The sequence below is a fragment of the Garra rufa genome, unplaced genomic scaffold, assembly GCF_049309525.1.
Source record: "Garra rufa unplaced genomic scaffold, GarRuf1.0 hap1_unplaced_002, whole genome shotgun sequence".
NCBI classification, from domain to species: Eukaryota; Metazoa; Chordata; class Actinopteri; order Cypriniformes; family Cyprinidae; genus Garra; species Garra rufa.
The window spans coordinates 7,398,493-7,411,525 of record NW_027394277.1 but is presented as its reverse complement, the minus strand read 5'-3'; the positions used below and the strand labels follow the sequence as shown (position 1 = coordinate 7,411,525).

General features: G+C 51.0%; 11 non-coding genes across 11 annotated transcripts; all 11 read right to left on the bottom strand.

Annotated features, from left to right (window-relative positions):
* Positions 1 to 811: 811 nt before the first annotated feature.
* LOC141307819 (U4 spliceosomal RNA) lies at positions 812 to 952 on the bottom strand. The gene has a single exon (XR_012346744.1). It is a non-coding gene; the product is annotated as a U4 spliceosomal RNA (small nuclear RNA).
* A 1,541-nt stretch (positions 953 to 2,493) lies between these two features.
* Positions 2,494 to 2,567, bottom strand: trnan-guu (transfer RNA asparagine (anticodon GUU)). Its single transcript has one exon. It is a non-coding gene; the product is annotated as a tRNA-Asn (tRNA).
* Positions 2,568 to 3,688: 1,121 nt separating this feature from the next.
* Positions 3,689 to 3,829, bottom strand: LOC141307818 (U4 spliceosomal RNA). Its single transcript, XR_012346743.1, has one exon. It is a non-coding gene; the product is annotated as a U4 spliceosomal RNA (small nuclear RNA).
* Positions 3,830 to 5,367: 1,538 nt separating this feature from the next.
* On the bottom strand, positions 5,368 to 5,441 carry trnan-guu (transfer RNA asparagine (anticodon GUU)). The gene has a single exon. It is a non-coding gene; the product is annotated as a tRNA-Asn (tRNA).
* Positions 5,442 to 5,642: 201 nt separating this feature from the next.
* Positions 5,643 to 5,715, bottom strand: trnak-cuu (transfer RNA lysine (anticodon CUU)). Its single transcript has one exon. It is a non-coding gene; the product is annotated as a tRNA-Lys (tRNA).
* Positions 5,716 to 6,562: 847 nt separating this feature from the next.
* Positions 6,563 to 6,703, bottom strand: LOC141307816 (U4 spliceosomal RNA). Its single transcript, XR_012346742.1, has one exon. It is a non-coding gene; the product is annotated as a U4 spliceosomal RNA (small nuclear RNA).
* A 1,541-nt stretch (positions 6,704 to 8,244) lies between these two features.
* On the bottom strand, positions 8,245 to 8,318 carry trnan-guu (transfer RNA asparagine (anticodon GUU)). Its single transcript has one exon. It is a non-coding gene; the product is annotated as a tRNA-Asn (tRNA).
* A 1,121-nt stretch (positions 8,319 to 9,439) lies between these two features.
* On the bottom strand, positions 9,440 to 9,580 carry LOC141307815 (U4 spliceosomal RNA). The gene has a single exon (XR_012346741.1). It is a non-coding gene; the product is annotated as a U4 spliceosomal RNA (small nuclear RNA).
* A 1,538-nt stretch (positions 9,581 to 11,118) lies between these two features.
* Positions 11,119 to 11,192, bottom strand: trnan-guu (transfer RNA asparagine (anticodon GUU)). The gene has a single exon. It is a non-coding gene; the product is annotated as a tRNA-Asn (tRNA).
* A 201-nt stretch (positions 11,193 to 11,393) lies between these two features.
* On the bottom strand, positions 11,394 to 11,466 carry trnak-cuu (transfer RNA lysine (anticodon CUU)). The gene has a single exon. It is a non-coding gene; the product is annotated as a tRNA-Lys (tRNA).
* An 847-nt stretch (positions 11,467 to 12,313) lies between these two features.
* LOC141307814 (U4 spliceosomal RNA) lies at positions 12,314 to 12,454 on the bottom strand. The gene has a single exon (XR_012346740.1). It is a non-coding gene; the product is annotated as a U4 spliceosomal RNA (small nuclear RNA).
* Between the last annotated feature and the right edge of the window lie 579 nt (positions 12,455 to 13,033).

Below are 13,033 nucleotides of genomic sequence, written 5' to 3'. Positions count from 1 at the left end.
TCATCGGCCCCCAAATTACACAGGCGAAACGGAGGCTCTCGCGTTGTGCGAGACTGTCGAGCCCTCCCCGTGGGTAGGGCTTAGAGCAGGCTTAGAGTTTTCTTCTGTCGGTTTTGACCCAATCTGTTTTTGGGAAGCGCAGTTTGACCCAGCAGTGCGGGCCAACAACACGTTCTGTTTTGCCGCGTGAAGGCGGGTCAATGCTTTGGACAGCGTATGGTTGAGATGTGATTTTCCACCAATTTGGGGCACCTTTCTTAAGGAAATCAAGGATGATTTCATGGGAAATGGCAAACTGCTGTAGCGTTTGGCTAACAAGCCAAAGCTACAAAGGATGTACCGGTGCCCCGTCGTCCGAGCAGAATCCACATTCGGCCGTAATCGGAGGTTACTACTAACGTTCGATTGTGTCTCATAGGGAGTTTGACGCAGGGCCTCAGTGGAAAACAGGCCCTCGGCGGCTGAAACAAAAGACGAAGAAGGCATCCACATGCACATGGTTCAGGAGTGTTAAACAAAGAAACCACGCAAGATGACGAGGTGGTCCAGCGGGTAAGGCGGTGGAAGGCTAATACATTGTGCTCGACATGCACTGGAAGCTTTAGCGCCACTGAGAGCCCACCGGACCAGACAGGCCCAACCTGTTTACGATGGGTAACGGTGAGCTGTAATTGCGCTGCAGTTTAATGATACCCGTCTTGAGGACATATTTACAAAACAACAAGCCTTCTGGCTCTGGCGCTCAATCATCAGCAGACAACTTTTCGACGAGAAACGAAACCAGGCTATTTTTTCTCAACAATACTCTAAGCCTCCAGAGAGGCTAGCAAAAATTGCCAAAGCTGACTGTATTTCAAGTCATCCTGGCGGGGTATTGGGTAAAGTTTTCAACCAGCAATGATCGCGCCTCGGATAAACCTCATAGGCTACAATATTGCCTCTGCGAAAGAATGCCGGCGACGGTTGTGACCTTTGCAGGCACCTACGTGGATGTGAACCGACAAGGTGGTAGTAAGCTTTAAACTGCCGCACAAACAGTCTCCTGGCACGGGTTGCTGCACCGTGTTTCTACGGAACAGATTAGAGGTGTGTAAAAGACGGCTCATTCACTATTCCCTCTGTGCTCAAAACAGCCTGCTGAAAGCACAGCAGCAGCAGCTGAAAAGGTCCGCAGCATGGCCTCTCTCAGTCAGCAAGGGGGCGGGGAGGCCGAGTGGTTAAGGCGATGGACTGCTAATCCCATCCTTGTCGTTCGGTTCCTTTAGCACTGGACCTTAATCTAGGTCCTGGGGACCCCATGCTGAACTTTTTGTGTGTCCTCCTTATCTAACACACTCAGTTCAGTTCTTTGAGTTCTCTACTAATGAGCTGATGATCTGAATCGGGAGTGCTAAATAAAAGACGGCACGTAATACGACGAGGTGGCCGAGTGGTTAAGGCGATGGACTGCTAATCCATTGTGCTCTGCACGCGTGGGTTCGAGTCCCATCCTCGTCGTTCGGTACATTTAGCAGTGATCCTCTTGGGGACCCCACTCTGCAATTTTTGTGTGTCTTCCCTATCTGACACACTCAGTTCAGTTCACTGAGCGCTCTACTAATGAGCTGGTGGTCTGAATCGGGAGTGTTAAACAAAAGGACCGCGCAAAACGAAAGGTGGTCGAGTGGTTAAGGCGATGCAAGGCTAGTCCGTTGTGCTCGGCACGCCTTGGTTTGTGTGGGTTCGAATCCCATCCTCTTCATTTGATGCTTTAGCACCACTGAGAGCCCACCGGAACAGACAGGCCCAACCTGTTTACGATGGGTAGCGGCGAGCTGTGATTGTGCTGTAGTTTATTGATACCTGCCGCAAAGTCTTGAGAACATATTGACAAAACAACAAGTCTTCTGGCTCCGGCACGCTATGATCGGTGGACACCTCTTTGACGAGGACCAACAACCAGCCACGCCAATAAAAGGAAACAAAACGAAGCAAGACTATCTTTCTCAACAAGCCTCCAGAGAGACTGGCAAAAATTGCCGATGCTGACTGTATTTCAAGTCATCCCGGTGGGGTATTGGGTATTGACTTTGTGGCAACATGGAACTTTTGCATCTACATTAATATTAGTCTGTTTCTTCTTATTCTGAGGTCACCGTAGCCACCAGATCCATTCTGCATTCCGATCTGATGGTCACTACAGTCCCCCGGTTCCAGTCCGTACCAAGAGCAGATGGTGGATCAGCACCTTCAGCCGAATGTCAGCGGATACTATGTCAACTAGATGAGCCCCAGAGACAGATCATCAGTTAAGAAGGCATCCACATGCCACAGCAAACTACTCGAGCTGGTGAAAATGTTCACCAAATGCCCGCCGCTGAGTTCTTTTAAAACAAGCCAGCTTATTGAAGGTGCACAAGATAAACGCCCTGAGAAAGCTGTGCCTCGCAACCCTAAGAATGGCATAGGCGTTAGTGGACACCTGACGCGCGTGCAAAACTCCGGCATTTCACACGTCCCTGGGTGGGCTCGAACCACCAACCTTTCGGTTAACAGCCGAACGCGCTAACCGATTGCGCCACAGAGACAGCCGCTGTTGCTTGCTGCCGCCGGATCACCGGTGTAAAAGCAAGGGTTAGGGTTAGTGATAGGGATTAAAATTGCTCGCACTAACAGCGACATCTGTTTTGAAAGATGTTTCCGGAGCTCGCAAAATCCACTCAGCCTGCGCGGCGAATGGGCACGCTGGAGCCCGCCACCCTTTTGGGAAGAAAGAGAGTCAACAGAGCCGCCCAACGTGGGGCTCGAACCCACGACCCTGAGATTAAGAGTATCATGCTCTACCGACTGAGCTAGCCGGGCTGGTCGTGGGCTTCTTCACCGGGTCGGACCCAGTTTTCATCGGCCCCCAAATTACACAGGCGAAACGGAGGCTCTCGCGTTGTGCGAGACTGTCGAGCCCTCCCCGTGGGTAGGGCTTAGAGCAGGCTTAGAGTTTTCTTCTGTCGGTTTTGACCCAATCTGTTTTTGGGAAGCGCAGTTTGACCCAGCAGTGCGGGCCAACAACACGTTCTGTTTTGCCGCGTGAAGGCGGGTCAATGCTTTGGACAGCGTATGGTTGAGATGTGATTTTCCACCAATTTGGGGCACCTTTCTTAAGGAAATCAAGGATGATTTCATGGGAAATGGCAAACTGCTGTAGCGTTTGGCTAACAAGCCAAAGCTACAAAGGATGTACCGGTGCCCCGTCGTCCGAGCAGAATCCACATTCGGCCGTAATCGGAGGTTACTACTAACGTTCGATTGTGTCTCATAGGGAGTTTGACGCAGGGCCTCAGTGGAAAACAGGCCCTCGGCGGCTGAAACAAAAGACGAAGAAGGCATCCACATGCACATGGTTCAGGAGTGTTAAACAAAGAAACCACGCAAGATGACGAGGTGGTCCAGCGGGTAAGGCGGTGGAAGGCTAATACATTGTGCTCGACATGCACTGGAAGCTTTAGCGCCACTGAGAGCCCACCGGACCAGACAGGCCCAACCTGTTTACGATGGGTAACGGTGAGCTGTAATTGCGCTGCAGTTTAATGATACCCGTCTTGAGGACATATTCACAAAACAACAAGCCTTCTGGCTCTGGCGCTCAATCATAAGCAGACACCTTTTCGACGAGAAACAAAGCCAGGCTATTTTTTCTCAACAATACTCTAAGCCTCCAGAGAGGCTAGCAAAAATTGCCAAAGCTGACTGTATTTCAAGTCATCCTGGCGGGGTATTGGGTAAAGTTTTCAACCAGCAATGATCGCGCCTCGGATAAACCTCATAGGCTACAATATTGCCTCTGCGAAAGAATGCCGGCGACGGTCGTGACCTTTGCAGGCACCTACGTGGATGTGAACCGACAAGGTGGTAGCAAGCTTTAAACTGCCGCACAAACATTCTCCTGGCACGGGTTGCTGCATCGTGTTTCTACGGAACAGATTAGAGGTGTGTAAAAGACGGCTCATTCACTATTCCCTCTGTGCTCAAAACAGCCTGCTGAAAGCACAGCAGCAGCAGCTGAAAAGGTCCGCAGCATGGCCTCTCTCAGTCAGCAAGGGGGCGGGGAGGCCGAGTGGTTAAGGCGATGGACTGCTAATCCCATCCTTGTCGTTCGGTTCCTTTAGCACTGGACCTTAATCTAGGTCCTGGGGACCCCATGCTGAACTTTTTGTGTGTCCTCCTTATCTAACACACTCAGTTCAGTTCTTTGAGTTCTCTACTAATGAGCTGATGATCTGAATCGGGAGTGCTAAATAAAAGACGGCACGTAATACGACGAGGTGGCCGAGTGGTTAAGGCGATGGACTGCTAATCCATTGTGCTCTGCACGCGTAGGTTCGAATCCCATCCTCGTCGTTCGGTACATTTAGCAGCGGTCCTGGGGACCCCACTCTGCAATTTTTGTGTGTCTTCCCTATCTGACACACTCAGTTCAGTTCACTGAGAGCTCTACTAATGAGCTGGTGGTCTGAATCGGGAGTGTTAAACAAAAGGACCGCGCAAAACGAAAGGTGGTCGAGTGGTTAAGGCGATGCAAGGCTAGTCCGTTGTGCTCGGCACGCCTTGGTTTGTGTGGGTTCGAATCCCATCCTCTTCATTTGATGCTTTAGCACCACTGAGAGCCCACCGGAACAGACAGGCCCAACCTGTTTACGATGGGTAGCGGCGAGCTGTGATTGTGCTGTAGTTTATTGATACCTGCCGCAAAGTCTTGAGAACATATTGACAAAACAACAAGTCTTCTGGCTCCGGCACGCTATGATCGGTGGACACCTCTTTGACGAGGACCAACAACCAGCCACGCCAATAAAAGGAAACAAAACGAAGCAAGACTATCTTTCTCAACAAGCCTCCAGAGAGACTGGCAAAAATTGCCGATGCTGACTGTATTTCAAGTCATCCCGGTGGGGTATTGGGTATTGACTTTGTGGCAACATGGAACTTTTGCATCTACATTAATATTAGTCTGTTTCTTCTTATTCTGAGGTCACCGTAGCCACCAGATCCATTCTGCATTCCGATCTGATGGTCACTACAGTCCCCCGGTTCCAGTCCGTACCAAGAGCAGATGGTGGATCAGCACCTTCAGCCGAATGTCAGCGGATACTATGTCAACTAGATGAGCCCCAGAGACAGATCATCAGTTAAGAAGGCATCCACATGCCACAGCAAACTACTCGAGCTGGTGAAAATGTTCACCAAATGCCCGCCGCTGAGTTCTTTTAAAACAAGCCAGCTTATTGAAGGTGCACAAGATAAACGCCCTGAGAAAGCTGTGCCTCGCAACCCTAAGAATGGCATAGGCGTTAGTGGACACCTGACGCGCGTGCAAAACTCCGGCATTTCACACGTCCCTGGGTGGGCTCGAACCACCAACCTTTCGGTTAACAGCCGAACGCGCTAACCGATTGCGCCACAGAGACAGCCGCTGTTGCTTGCTGCCGCCGGATCACCGGTGTAAAAGCAAGGGTTAGGGTTAGTGATAGGGATTAAAATTGCTCGCACTAACAGCGACATCTGTTTTGAAAGATGTTTCCGGAGCTCGCAAAATCCACTCAGCCTGCGCGGCGAATGGGCACGCTGGAGCCCGCCACCCTTTTGGGAAGAAAGAGAGTCAACAGAGCCGCCCAACGTGGGGCTCGAACCCACGACCCTGAGATTAAGAGTCTCATGCTCTACCGACTGAGCTAGCCGGGCTGATCGTGGGCTTCTTCACCGGGTCGGACCCAGTTTTCATCGGCCCCCAAATTACACAGGCGAAACGGAGGCTCTCGCGTTGTGCGAGACTGTCGAGCCCTCCCCGTGGGTAGGGCTTAGAGCAGGCTTAGAGTTTTCTTCTGTCGGTTTTGACCCAATCTGTTTTTGGGAAGCGCAGTTTGACCCAGCAGTGCGGGCCAACAACACGTTCTGTTTTGCCGCGTGAAGGCGGGTCAATGCTTTGGACAGCGTATGGTTGAGATGTGATTTTCCACCAATTTGGGGCACCTTTCTTAAGGAAATCAAGGATGATTTCATGGGAAATGGCAAACTGCTGTAGCGTTTGGCTAACAAGCCAAAGCTACAAAGGATGTACCGGTGCCCCGTCGTCCGAGCAGAATCCACATTCGGCCGTAATCGGAGGTTACTACTAACGTTCGATTGTGTCTCATAGGGAGTTTGACGCAGGGCCTCAGTGGAAAACAGGCCCTCGGCGGCTGAAACAAAAGACGAAGAAGGCATCCACATGCACATGGTTCAGGAGTGTTAAACAAAGAAACCACGCAAGATGACGAGGTGGTCCAGCGGGTAAGGCGGTGGAAGGCTAATACATTGTGCTCGACATGCACTGGAAGCTTTAGCGCCACTGAGAGCCCACCGGACCAGACAGGCCCAACCTGTTTACGATGGGTAACGGTGAGCTGTAATTGCGCTGCAGTTTAATGATACCCGTCTTGAGGACATATTTACAAAACAACAAGCCTTCTGGCTCTGGCGCTCAATCATCAGCAGACAACTTTTCGACGAGAAACGAAACCAGGCTATTTTTTCTCAACAATACTCTAAGCCTCCAGAGAGGCTAGCAAAAATTGCCAAAGCTGACTGTATTTCAAGTCATCCTGGCGGGGTATTGGGTAAAGTTTTCAACCAGCAATGATCGCGCCTCGGATAAACCTCATAGGCTACAATATTGCCTCTGCGAAAGAATGCCGGCGACGGTTGTGACCTTTGCAGGCACCTACGTGGATGTGAACCGACAAGGTGGTAGTAAGCTTTAAACTGCCGCACAAACAGTCTCCTGGCACGGGTTGCTGCACCGTGTTTCTACGGAACAGATTAGAGGTGTGTAAAAGACGGCTCATTCACTATTCCCTCTGTGCTCAAAACAGCCTGCTGAAAGCACAGCAGCAGCAGCTGAAAAGGTCCGCAGCATGGCCTCTCTCAGTCAGCAAGGGGGCGGGGAGGCCGAGTGGTTAAGGCGATGGACTGCTAATCCCATCCTTGTCGTTCGGTTCCTTTAGCACTGGACCTTAATCTAGGTCCTGGGGACCCCATGCTGAACTTTTTGTGTGTCCTCCTTATCTAACACACTCAGTTCAGTTCTTTGAGTTCTCTACTAATGAGCTGATGATCTGAATCGGGAGTGCTAAATAAAAGACGGCACGTAATACGACGAGGTGGCCGAGTGGTTAAGGCGATGGACTGCTAATCCATTGTGCTCTGCACGCGTGGGTTCGAGTCCCATCCTCGTCGTTCGGTACATTTAGCAGTGATCCTCTTGGGGACCCCACTCTGCAATTTTTGTGTGTCTTCCCTATCTGACACACTCAGTTCAGTTCACTGAGCGCTCTACTAATGAGCTGGTGGTCTGAATCGGGAGTGTTAAACAAAAGGACCGCGCAAAACGAAAGGTGGTCGAGTGGTTAAGGCGATGCAAGGCTAGTCCGTTGTGCTCGGCACGCCTTGGTTTGTGTGGGTTCGAATCCCATCCTCTTCATTTGATGCTTTAGCACCACTGAGAGCCCACCGGAACAGACAGGCCCAACCTGTTTACGATGGGTAGCGGCGAGCTGTGATTGTGCTGTAGTTTATTGATACCTGCCGCAAAGTCTTGAGAACATATTGACAAAACAACAAGTCTTCTGGCTCCGGCACGCTATGATCGGTGGACACCTCTTTGACGAGGACCAACAACCAGCCACGCCAATAAAAGGAAACAAAACGAAGCAAGACTATCTTTCTCAACAAGCCTCCAGAGAGACTGGCAAAAATTGCCGATGCTGACTGTATTTCAAGTCATCCCGGTGGGGTATTGGGTATTGACTTTGTGGCAACATGGAACTTTTGCATCTACATTAATATTAGTCTGTTTCTTCTTATTCTGAGGTCACCGTAGCCACCAGATCCATTCTGCATTCCGATCTGATGGTCACTACAGTCCCCCGGTTCCAGTCCGTACCAAGAGCAGATGGTGGATCAGCACCTTCAGCCGAATGTCAGCGGATGCTATGTCAACTAGATGAGCCCCAGAGACAGATCATCAGTTAAGAAGGCATCCACATGCCACAGCAAACTACTCGAGCTGGTGAAAATGTTCACCAAATGCCCGCCGCTGAGTTCTTTTAAAACAAGCCAGCTTATTGAAGGTGCACAAGATAAACGCCCTGAGAAAGCTGTGCCTCGCAACCCTAAGAATGGCATAGGCGTTAGTGGACACCTGACGCGCGTGCAAAACTCCGGCATTTCACACGTCCCTGGGTGGGCTCGAACCACCAACCTTTCGGTTAACAGCCGAACGCGCTAACCGATTGCGCCACAGAGACAGCCGCTGTTGCTTGCTGCCGCCGGATCACCGGTGTAAAAGCAAGGGTTAGGGTTAGTGATAGGGATTAAAATTGCTCGCACTAACAGCGACATCTGTTTTGAAAGATGTTTCCGGAGCTCGCAAAATCCACTCAGCCTGCGCGGCGAATGGGCACGCTGGAGCCCGCCACCCTTTTGGGAAGAAAGAGAGTCAACAGAGCCGCCCAACGTGGGGCTCGAACCCACGACCCTGAGATTAAGAGTATCATGCTCTACCGACTGAGCTAGCCGGGCTGGTCGTGGGCTTCTTCACCGGGTCGGACCCAGTTTTCATCGGCCCCCAAATTACACAGGCGAAACGGAGGCTCTCGCGTTGTGCGAGACTGTCGAGCCCTCCCCGTGGGTAGGGCTTAGAGCAGGCTTAGAGTTTTCTTCTGTCGGTTTTGACCCAATCTGTTTTTGGGAAGCGCAGTTTGACCCAGCAGTGCGGGCCAACAACACGTTCTGTTTTGCCGCGTGAAGGCGGGTCAATGCTTTGGACAGCGTATGGTTGAGATGTGATTTTCCACCAATTTGGGGCACCTTTCTTAAGGAAATCAAGGATGATTTCATGGGAAATGGCAAACTGCTGTAGCGTTTGGCTAACAAGCCAAAGCTACAAAGGATGTACCGGTGCCCCGTCGTCCGAGCAGAATCCACATTCGGCCGTAATCGGAGGTTACTACTAACGTTCGATTGTGTCTCATAGGGAGTTTGACGCAGGGCCTCAGTGGAAAACAGGCCCTCGGCGGCTGAAACAAAAGACGAAGAAGGCATCCACATGCACATGGTTCAGGAGTGTTAAACAAAGAAACCACGCAAGATGACGAGGTGGTCCAGCGGGTAAGGCGGTGGAAGGCTAATACATTGTGCTCGACATGCACTGGAAGCTTTAGCGCCACTGAGAGCCCACCGGACCAGACAGGCCCAACCTGTTTACGATGGGTAACGGTGAGCTGTAATTGCGCTGCAGTTTAATGATACCCGTCTTGAGGACATATTCACAAAACAACAAGCCTTCTGGCTCTGGCGCTCAATCATAAGCAGACACCTTTTCGACGAGAAACAAAGCCAGGCTATTTTTTCTCAACAATACTCTAAGCCTCCAGAGAGGCTAGCAAAAATTGCCAAAGCTGACTGTATTTCAAGTCATCCTGGCGGGGTATTGGGTAAAGTTTTCAACCAGCAATGATCGCGCCTCGGATAAACCTCATAGGCTACAATATTGCCTCTGCGAAAGAATGCCGGCGACGGTCGTGACCTTTGCAGGCACCTACGTGGATGTGAACCGACAAGGTGGTAGCAAGCTTTAAACTGCCGCACAAACATTCTCCTGGCACGGGTTGCTGCATCGTGTTTCTACGGAACAGATTAGAGGTGTGTAAAAGACGGCTCATTCACTATTCCCTCTGTGCTCAAAACAGCCTGCTGAAAGCACAGCAGCAGCAGCTGAAAAGGTCCGCAGCATGGCCTCTCTCAGTCAGCAAGGGGGCGGGGAGGCCGAGTGGTTAAGGCGATGGACTGCTAATCCCATCCTTGTCGTTCGGTTCCTTTAGCACTGGACCTTAATCTAGGTCCTGGGGACCCCATGCTGAACTTTTTGTGTGTCCTCCTTATCTAACACACTCAGTTCAGTTCTTTGAGTTCTCTACTAATGAGCTGATGATCTGAATCGGGAGTGCTAAATAAAAGACGGCACGTAATACGACGAGGTGGCCGAGTGGTTAAGGCGATGGACTGCTAATCCATTGTGCTCTGCACGCGTAGGTTCGAATCCCATCCTCGTCGTTCGGTACATTTAGCAGCGGTCCTGGGGACCCCACTCTGCAATTTTTGTGTGTCTTCCCTATCTGACACACTCAGTTCAGTTCACTGAGAGCTCTACTAATGAGCTGGTGGTCTGAATCGGGAGTGTTAAACAAAAGGACCGCGCAAAACGAAAGGTGGTCGAGTGGTTAAGGCGATGCAAGGCTAGTCCGTTGTGCTCGGCACGCCTTGGTTTGTGTGGGTTCGAATCCCATCCTCTTCATTTGATGCTTTAGCACCACTGAGAGCCCACCGGAACAGACAGGCCCAACCTGTTTACGATGGGTAGCGGCGAGCTGTGATTGTGCTGTAGTTTATTGATACCTGCCGCAAAGTCTTGAGAACATATTGACAAAACAACAAGTCTTCTGGCTCCGGCACGCTATGATCGGTGGACACCTCTTTGACGAGGACCAACAACCAGCCACGCCAATAAAAGGAAACAAAACGAAGCAAGACTATCTTTCTCAACAAGCCTCCAGAGAGACTGGCAAAAATTGCCGATGCTGACTGTATTTCAAGTCATCCCGGTGGGGTATTGGGTATTGACTTTGTGGCAACATGGAACTTTTGCATCTACATTAATATTAGTCTGTTTCTTCTTATTCTGAGGTCACCGTAGCCACCAGATCCATTCTGCATTCCGATCTGATGGTCACTACAGTCCCCCGGTTCCAGTCCGTACCAAGAGCAGATGGTGGATCAGCACCTTCAGCCGAATGTCAGCGGATACTATGTCAACTAGATGAGCCCCAGAGACAGATCATCAGTTAAGAAGGCATCCACATGCCACAGCAAACTACTCGAGCTGGTGAAAATGTTCACCAAATGCCCGCCGCTGAGTTCTTTTAAAACAAGCCAGCTTATTGAAGGTGCACAAGATAAACGCCCTGAGAAAGCTGTGCCTCGCAACCCTAAGAATGGCATAGGCGTTAGTGGACACCTGACGCGCGTGCAAAACTCCGGCATTTCACACGTCCCTGGGTGGGCTCGAACCACCAACCTTTCGGTTAACAGCCGAACGCGCTAACCGATTGCGCCACAGAGACAGCCGCTGTTGCTTGCTGCCGCCGGATCACCGGTGTAAAAGCAAGGGTTAGGGTTAGTGATAGGGATTAAAATTGCTCGCACTAACAGCGACATCTGTTTTGAAAGATGTTTCCGGAGCTCGCAAAATCCACTCAGCCTGCGCGGCGAATGGGCACGCTGGAGCCCGCCACCCTTTTGGGAAGAAAGAGAGTCAACAGAGCCGCCCAACGTGGGGCTCGAACCCACGACCCTGAGATTAAGAGTCTCATGCTCTACCGACTGAGCTAGCCGGGCTGATCGTGGGCTTCTTCACCGGGTCGGACCCAGTTTTCATCGGCCCCCAAATTACACAGGCGAAACGGAGGCTCTCGCGTTGTGCGAGACTGTCGAGCCCTCCCCGTGGGTAGGGCTTAGAGCAGGCTTAGAGTTTTCTTCTGTCGGTTTTGACCCAATCTGTTTTTGGGAAGCGCAGTTTGACCCAGCAGTGCGGGCCAACAACACGTTCTGTTTTGCCGCGTGAAGGCGGGTCAATGCTTTGGACAGCGTATGGTTGAGATGTGATTTTCCACCAATTTGGGGCACCTTTCTTAAGGAAATCAAGGATGATTTCATGGGAAATGGCAAACTGCTGTAGCGTTTGGCTAACAAGCCAAAGCTACAAAGGATGTACCGGTGCCCCGTCGTCCGAGCAGAATCCACATTCGGCCGTAATCGGAGGTTACTACTAACGTTCGATTGTGTCTCATAGGGAGTTTGACGCAGGGCCTCAGTGGAAAACAGGCCCTCGGCGGCTGAAACAAAAGACGAAGAAGGCATCCACATGCACATGGTTCAGGAGTGTTAAACAAAGAAACCACGCAAGATGACGAGGTGGTCCAGCGGGTAAGGCGGTGGAAGGCTAATACATTGTGCTCGACATGCACTGGAAGCTTTAGCGCCACTGAGAGCCCACCGGACCAGACAGGCCCAACCTGTTTACGATGGGTAACGGTGAGCTGTAATTGCGCTGCAGTTTAATGATACCCGTCTTGAGGACATATTCACAAAACAACAAGCCTTCTGGCTCTGGCGCTCAATCATAAGCAGACACCTTTTCGACGAGAAACAAAGCCAGGCTGTTTTTTCTCAACAATACTCTAAGCCTCCAGAGAGGCTAGCAAAAATTGCCAAAGCTGACTGTATTTCAAGTCATCCTGGCGGGGTATTGGGTAAAGTTTTCAACCAGCAATGATCGCGCCTCGGATAAACCTCATAGGCTACAATATTGCCTCTGCGAAAGAATGCCGGCGACGGTCGTGACCTTTGCAGGCACCTACGTGGATGTGAACCGACAAGGTGGTAGCAAGCTTTAAACTGCCGCACAAACATTCTCCTGGCACGGGTTGCTGCATCGTGTTTCTACGGAACAGATTAGAGGTGTGTAAAAGACGGCTCATTCACTATTCCCTCTGTGCTCAAAACAGCCTGCTGAAAGCACAGCAGCAGCAGCTGAAAAGGTCCGCAGCATGGCCTCTCTCAGTCAGCAAGGGGGCGGGGAGGCCGAGTGGTTAAGGCGATGGACTGCTAATCCCATCCTTGTCGTTCGGTTCCTTTAGCACTGGACCTTAATCTAGGTCCTGGGGACCCCATGCTGAACTTTTTGTGTGTCCTCCTTATCTAACACACTCAGTTCAGTTCTTTGAGTTCTCTACTAATGAGCTGATGATCTGAATCGGGAGTGCTAAATAAAAGACGGCACGTAATACGACGAGGTGGCCGAGTGGTTAAGGCGATGGACTGCTAATCCATCGTGCTCTGCACGCGTAGGTTCGAATCCCATCCTCGTCGTTCGGTACATTTAGCAGCGGTCCTGGGGACCCCA